The sequence below is a fragment of the Xiphophorus couchianus genome, chromosome 18, assembly GCF_001444195.1.
Source record: "Xiphophorus couchianus chromosome 18, X_couchianus-1.0, whole genome shotgun sequence".
Taxonomy (NCBI): domain Eukaryota; kingdom Metazoa; phylum Chordata; class Actinopteri; order Cyprinodontiformes; family Poeciliidae; genus Xiphophorus; species Xiphophorus couchianus.
The window spans coordinates 17202130-17209740 of record NC_040245.1 but is presented as its reverse complement, the minus strand read 5'-3'; the positions used below and the strand labels follow the sequence as shown (position 1 = coordinate 17209740).

Below are 7611 nucleotides of genomic sequence, written 5' to 3'. Positions count from 1 at the left end.
AACAGATAAAGCACAGATCTGTTAGATAAAAAATCCAGATTTTATCTCAGATCAGACGTCCATAGAAGCAAACTAATATAACAATTTTGAAAAAAAAAAAGAATATACACCAGTATTTTTTTCCAATGGTATGCAATTTATGAACTTCACGTACAGTCCTCACTACATGTCTTTTTTCTCCTCATTCTGTCTCAATCTTCTTCATTTTGGAATCGCTGCATCTCTCACTGCCTTCTTGTCTGCTTGGTCAGTCGTTAAAATTCAGTTGTTTGGCTCGTTTGTCTGTTTCAATTTGAATATTCGGCAGGACCTTCCCTGTCATTCTCCATCCCATAGCTGTCAATAAATGACTCAAATGCTCCAAATTTTTCTGACAGTACTCTTTTACTGCAGTTTTTTAGTGCTTTTTCTGTTGTTGCTGTGTAGTGTAAACAATATCTCTGCACAGTTTTCTTCTAAGGCAGATGTGCCAAACTCCAGCTCCTTTCCTGCAACTACTGTTCTAGACACGTGAATCTAATGAATTGTACGTTACCAGACCTCTGCAGAGCAGTAGTTCTATGGATGTGCAACTAGTACAATTATCTTTATCTTTCCTCCTTTGGGTGTTGTCTGGACATTTTGGCAATCTAGTGTTGTTATGTCTCACTATTTTTTTTATACCTTCAGTTACATGTTTTCCATGCAGTGTCTGATAAGCTTTGGTTGTAGAGATAGTAGGATTGCCCTTATATAAGCCACACCTGATGGTCTATAATAAAACTTGTGTTATTGTCTTTAAATTGTCCTCCACAGTTGTCTTTCACACAACCTCTGTGTTCTTTGGATTTCCAAGTATAGAAAGTATTTCTTTGAACATGACAATGTAGTTTACAATGATTTCCATAACTGCTTGGTTGAGGGAAGGGGGGAATAAAGCTCTGTAGTATCTTGATATGGTGGGATTTTTGCAGTGTAGTGTTGAAATGTTAAGTTTTTGTTTTTACATATCTACTAGAATCTTGATGGATGCATAAATACACAAACGTTGCTTAACAAAAGAAATTCAGATACAACATGGAAAGTGGGACACATCCATGTGTGAGAAAATAGATTTTCAAGTTTCTTAATACTGAAAATCATGAAACATAACATAATGAAAAACTACAGATGTCTCAACCTAATTCCAAGTATCAACTAGGGATCTTGATATAGATTCGACATCACTGTACTTTGGGAGTTTTGTGGAACATATTCTAAACTGAAAATTAGACCAGCTTATTTTCTTGGGTTGGGGATAAAAGACCTGTCTTTATCCCTCAATTCCTCGTCTTCCACTTATCAGAGGGTGTGAGGGCAAAAAAGGAAAGGAAAACCCAGATGACCCTCTATCTAGCTCATTTTGAGGAATCACAAGATGTTCCCAGGCCAGAGGGGACACACAGACCCTCCAGCACAATCTCCTTATGCCCTGCGGCCTCTTCCCAGTGAGCTACATTCGGTTTCCACCAACTTAATTGGCGATTTACAATTTGCACACGCAAGCAAATGCAGTGAGTTCAGCTACTTAAATTTGAACTCACTGTGATGAAGCAACACAGGTTAGATGAACCTCTCAAGAGGAGAGTGAAACTCCCAAACAACACCAATGAGGCAAAACCAATTAAAGAACAGGTGGATGTATTGCTCTTAATGACCAGCTGTTCTAAAGATTGTAGGATTTTCTTCTACTCCCAGAGCAATGGTACATTTTGCCTCTACACAGCCTTGAGGGAAAAAAAACAGTTGATATCACTTAATGTTAACTGATGTGACTGGATTTGGCTTTAGTGGAGACATGTGGAGTTCAATAATTTGCCAGATGTCACTACTAAGTAGATTCATGACGATGTGGGAGGATTCCTCATAGATCAAATACTTGCTGTGCTCCATTCCCAGGCATTGTGTAGGTTGTTAAACACAAGGAAAAATAACAGAGAACATGTCATTTGACACGAGGATTCTAGAAATATGATGAAAGACATGGAGTATGGGATATAAGCAGAAGGTCACAATACAACCTCTTATAAAAAGGTAAGCACTTCAAAAAGGTGCAAATTATTTACATTGCTGTACCTATGATGTGTGAAAATCTGATGTAAAAATGCAGGTTTGCCATTAAGATTCAGTAATGGCAAATAGCTTAAATTAGTTGGATTGCTATAGGGCAAAGGTTCCTACATTTTCTCAAATTTAAACTATAAAAAATGAGGAAGAGACTTGTGACCATGATTGCTGACAGCTTTGGCTAAGTTCTACTAAACAGGGGTACAGTAACAAGAAAACGGCATCAAATGTTAATATAACATTGCTTTTATTCATTTGAAAATATAGTTGTTTTTTTTTACCTATTCAAAGACATGATAACAAACAAAATTTGTGATGTGCCACTGCAAAACCAGGATCAATTGGCCAGGGAAGAAACGGAAAGAAAGACAAATTTCTAAAAAAGTTTTTAAAAATTTGTTTTTAGAATATCAGAAGAAGTCATAAGGAAATCACTCTTGATTTAATAAATTTCAAGGGATTTAAAATGGTAAACTTTGTGTTTTTTAAAATCAGCTTGCTTCAGTGTAACTTTGAGCCATTTCAAAGGATTGGAGAAAGTCACCGCTGATTAACATACAAGATGGCAAAAAAAAAAAAAAAAAAAAAAAAGTAAAAAAAGACTCTGACTCAGGTCTGTTTATGGGTCCGTGAAAATGCTCACGTAAATTTGGCCCAGAGCTGGCCCAGATAACTTTTGCTGCCAGGGTAAATACTATGAGTGAAGAAAAGAAAATTCCCCACTCTTTCATGCAACCACAAACTTTCTCCAGGACACCAAGTTAGATACTTTAGAACACATGTGTCAAACTCAAGGCCCGCGGGCCACATGTGGCCCGCTATGTCATTTTATGTGGCCCTCGCCCCCACCACCGTTTTACAGCCCCATTGATTGACTTAAAATAGGTTTTGAGCACGAATTGACTACAAACTACATCTCCCATAATGCCTTCCGATTGTTACCAGCCAACATTACGGCTTCTCGCCACTAGAGTGCAGCAGAGTCACCTCAAGCTGATTATTAATTTTCCCAGCAAATAAAACTGAAACATCGACAAGCTAACAAGCTAAAGAGCGAAGTTCCGTGATGTTTCAATCGAGGATTTGTACCGTCTACTGCCCTCTGATTTGATGCCACAGCTTCGACTCCATGCAGCTCGTGTTTTGTCCATGTTTGGAGGCACCTATCTGTGCGAACAGATGTTTTCAAAAATGAATTTAAACAAGACCAAGCACAGATCGCGCATTACTGACGAAAACCTACACGCCATTTTGCGGATTTCCACAGAATAGAACTAAAACCGGACATGGACGAACTGACCAGGGGAAAACGGTGCCAGACATCCGGCCAGAAAACATTGGTAAGTACGAACAAACTAAATTTAAATAAAATAAATGTAAAACCAAAACTCAGTATACTGGAATATGTATATAGTTTATTGATTTTGCTTGTGTTTTGTGTTTATTTACAGAACACAACACAATGAGGATGTGTGTGAGTTGGTGACAGGGTGAAGAGGATCAGCTTTGTGTTCAAGGACAGGCAACATCACCTCATTGTTTGGTTCTTATGTGAAATACATGTTCGTTGTGTAATAAATAACGAAAGAGTTTTGTGAATGAAGTTGAGAGTTAATATCAAAACTTGTTTTTATTCTTTGTCTGCTTATCTTTAAAGCAGACAAAGATTAATTTTCCCAGCGAATAAAACTGAAACATCGACAAGCTAACAAGCTAAAGAGCGAAGTTTAGCTGAGCAGTTTAAAAATACTGAGCATATTTTTAAACTGCTCAGTTTAAAAATGTTGTAATTTTTAAACTGAGCAGTAATTTTACATCCATGCAAACTCAAATGTAATATTTAAAACTTGAACACATAAAATCAGTTATTTAACAATATGAGGTGTTGTTTAATTTATTTTTAACATTGTATTTTCATACGTTTATGCTAGGGTTGCCCAAGTCTAGTTTTCCAGACCTATCACTCTGCAACTTTAGATGCGTTCTTTCTCTAACACACCTGGATCATTGACTCATTCATAGGCCTCTACAGAACTGAGTTGCTGCTAATGAGGGAAGTCAACTTTTTGTCTGGGGTATGTTTTAGCAGGGACGCATCTAAAAGTTGCAGCCTGGAGGACTGCACTTGGGCATTCCTGATTTATACCGTCAATGTGGCCCGTTGAGGGTGGCCAATATACTGAAGTGGCCCTTGGTGAAATTGAGTTTGACACCCCTGCTTTAGAAGCAAAAAAAGAGTGGCAGGACATGACGGGTGTCTTGTTTGTCATGACAAAGCCTCACAAGGCAGAATCTTATTGAAAACATAGAAAAAAAGCTTAAAAAAAAACCCTACAAATATATATTTCTAACTAGATAAGACAGACAATAGTCTTAAAGCTTTCCCAGTCATACTTGTTGATAGTCGGAGCTAGGGGTCCAGGTTGTTGCACAGTAATGTAAATGAACAGTGTTTGCTAACGCTGAAGAGAATCACACAAATCCAGACTTGTTATTCTGCCTCTCCACATGGTGGTCCGGCTTTGTGAATCACTGACATAGGAAAAGAAAACTCCAGATGAGAACATGTGCACAAAAAAGACAAGGGAAACAGAATAATGTTTACTCCTGCAGCAAATTTTAATCTCTGAAATGGAAAATTCACACGTATGTTTGGATTTATGGCAAATTTGTCCTCTGATAGTGTGAAATTAGGGGTTTAGATTTAGAGGTTATTCAGTTCAAGAAGTAATAAAAATGCTACAAATTCTGATGATTAACGTGATGATTAACATGTGCAACCAATTAAACAGAAATTACTAAGTTGTCAATCAGTCACAGCCTGTATATGCACTTGAGCCCTAGGTGGAGGATTAATTAGGCTAAATAATTGTCAACACCTGTGGTGTTTGTGACTGAAGGCTACAGGGTAATAATAGTTCTACTCTGTTTTCTTTTTCAGTTGTCAGCAAAAATGTAAAACAGCTCCCAGGCATCTTTGAATGCGACTCCAGTAGCACACCAGTCATTGCAATGGCACTGAGTCCCAGTTGGTTTTTACTGCACCATGAGCAGGAATTTTGGAGCATAATGAATAATGTCCATTAAAATGTTCTGTCATGTTCCGTGTTTTTCCTGTGTATTTATTTTGAGTTTCTGAGTTTCCATGTTGTCCTGTCTTCCCCTTGATTGTCCCCAGGTGTTTCTCATCCCCGTAATTACCTCCTGTGTATTTAGTGTCACCTGTGTGTCTGTGTCTTTGTCGGGTCCTCGTCTCGTCTAATGTGCGCTCAGTCCTTCGTGTGTCCAGTCGAAATATCAGTTTGCTACCGACGTTGAGCCCTGGCTTCTGCTCAGTCGTGCTGCCTGTGTTTGTGGACTGTTCTGGATTTTGTTCATTAAATCTTCATTATTCATCTCACCTGGTTCCATTTGCGTCTGCCTCACCACCTCAACCCCGCACTCCATGACATGATCAAATAATAATCAAACATGTGAGTTTTCTTTATGCTGTGGTCTTCAGCATAAAGAAAATCAACTTAAATATTTTTTCTGGTAATATCGTTCCTGACTGTCGTGGAAATCGAGCTGAAGATGTTAGTGAGTTTATGTGGACTGTATATGTTTTGATTGAGCATCTCAAACTAGTAAATCTTAGAAACTATTATAAGATTAGTGGTTGAGAGAGTTTTTGTGTTGGAGCAAGAACTTAATCCAGCTTTTGAAAGTGTTGCTATAGCACTAAAATGAAACTTGTTAGCCTATGAGCATTTGAGGTATTTGTTACCAATGAATACCTCCTCAAAGCTGTGGTTGTCATACCAACTTGTGGAAACTGATTTTAAAAGTCTAACAGTTTATGTCTCATTTAGTTCAGCAACAATGCTAATGTTAAAATCAAACTTGTACCTTACTCCTAAAGGCCAATAAATACTCCTCAAGAACAGATTATTTTGTTCTTTTATTTGAGGCGGCAGGAACAATGTTCCTTTTGGCCAGGATACACTTCACAGGACCTCATGTGAAGTGTTCATTGAGAGGTTTTAGCGTCTGCATAGAGTAGTTTTCAGACACCAGGCAAAAAACAAAACAAAAAACCCCCGTTCTGCTCAGAATGTGTGTCAAGCTGCAAGAAGTCCAATGCCAAGTCTTCTGAACAGAATAGTGTAATTTTGTTTTTGCAGTCCTGAGAGAGAGAGAACAAATTTCTTTGTTCACGCTGATTATATGTTGATCCTAAGGCAGCCATTGCCAATAGTACAATGCAGCTGTCATGGTCAGGGAGAAGGTCTTCCTGCCACACTCTAATAATAGAGTTATTAAAATTACAATTTTAGTAACATTTAGTCACAAACCAATTCTAGTTTTTTGTCTCTTTGTATAATAAAGGGCAAATAAGATAATTTTATGAAAGAAGCAGTAAAGGTTAGCATAGGAGAATAGAGCAGAGCTGTCTGTAGGAATAGATCTTGTGTGACCGGTGGACTTCTGCGTTGTGTGGGTTATGTGGTGATCGGACAAACCACAAAACACCAAGTCTGGGTTTGGAGGTCTGGGTTTGTGCTCCAGTTTTCCAACCCGATCTATACAAAATAATAGTGCTAGCATGCATCAAATGTTATAAAGGCATATTAGCAACTCAAATAAAAATATCAAAACACCTATCATTAATACAGAAAGAAAAATAAACATTTGAACAATGTAAATGAAAGGATTCCAATGAATTATAAAACTTGCCTCTCCCCAGTGGAACAAGTAGCAAAAGGGAAGAGGAAATTAATAACTTAATATTTATAAAAAGTCCTGGAGGACCCCGGACAAAAGAAGAAGAAAGTAAGGCGGAGCTGGAGGACCAACCCCCTTATAGCAGACACAGAGGAACACAAGGACAGTCAAGTATAAGTGGCCAAATACATTAAAGAAAACATTTTGTGAAAATATACAACTATTAATATAGACCCAGTTACACTTGTTTGTGTGCACCCCTGACTTCCACTGTTAATCAGGAATATTTGGTATCAATCAATATCAATTTATAGGTTTCAAATATGAATTAAGGAAGATGATTTACAATTAAGTTTAACTCTGTGCTCTGGTTGTTTATCACCTGTTGACTGCACTTGTTTTGTACCTCCATGTGATTAATAAAACATAATCTGAGAAATGTTGCCTATTGTGTCTCTATTTAAAGTCAATATAAAATAGAATAGTTTGTCTTATTTTACTTCCCCCACCCAGCAAGAGTATTTGAATTAATAAACCAGAATTTCTAATTCCAGAAATGCTAAATGTTTTTTTCTTTTTTTCCCCTGGGTATAGCTGATTTAAGCTACAGAACAGTCAATGGTTAATCAAGTTTATGAAAGTAACTTTAGTGTGAACTAACCTGGTAGATTTGTCAGGATGCCTCGCTTTGCTGCAATATAAAGTTAGAGTGCAGAGGATAATTTGTGATAAAAGTACAGAATGATGTAGTCAAGAAAAACACACGGTGATCTGTGTTTAAGAAAAACAAAATAAGGATAATGTGAGTTTCAAATTTTGACT

General features: G+C 37.4%; 1 long non-coding RNA gene across 1 annotated transcript; it reads left to right on the top strand.

Moving 5' to 3' along the window:
• Positions 1–3124: 3124 nt before the first annotated feature.
• Positions 3125–3688, top strand: LOC114133230 (uncharacterized). The gene is made up of 2 exons (XR_003593126.1): positions 3125–3425; positions 3537–3688. It is a non-coding gene; the product is annotated as an uncharacterized LOC114133230 (long non-coding RNA).
• Positions 3689–7611: the final 3923 nt, after the last annotated feature.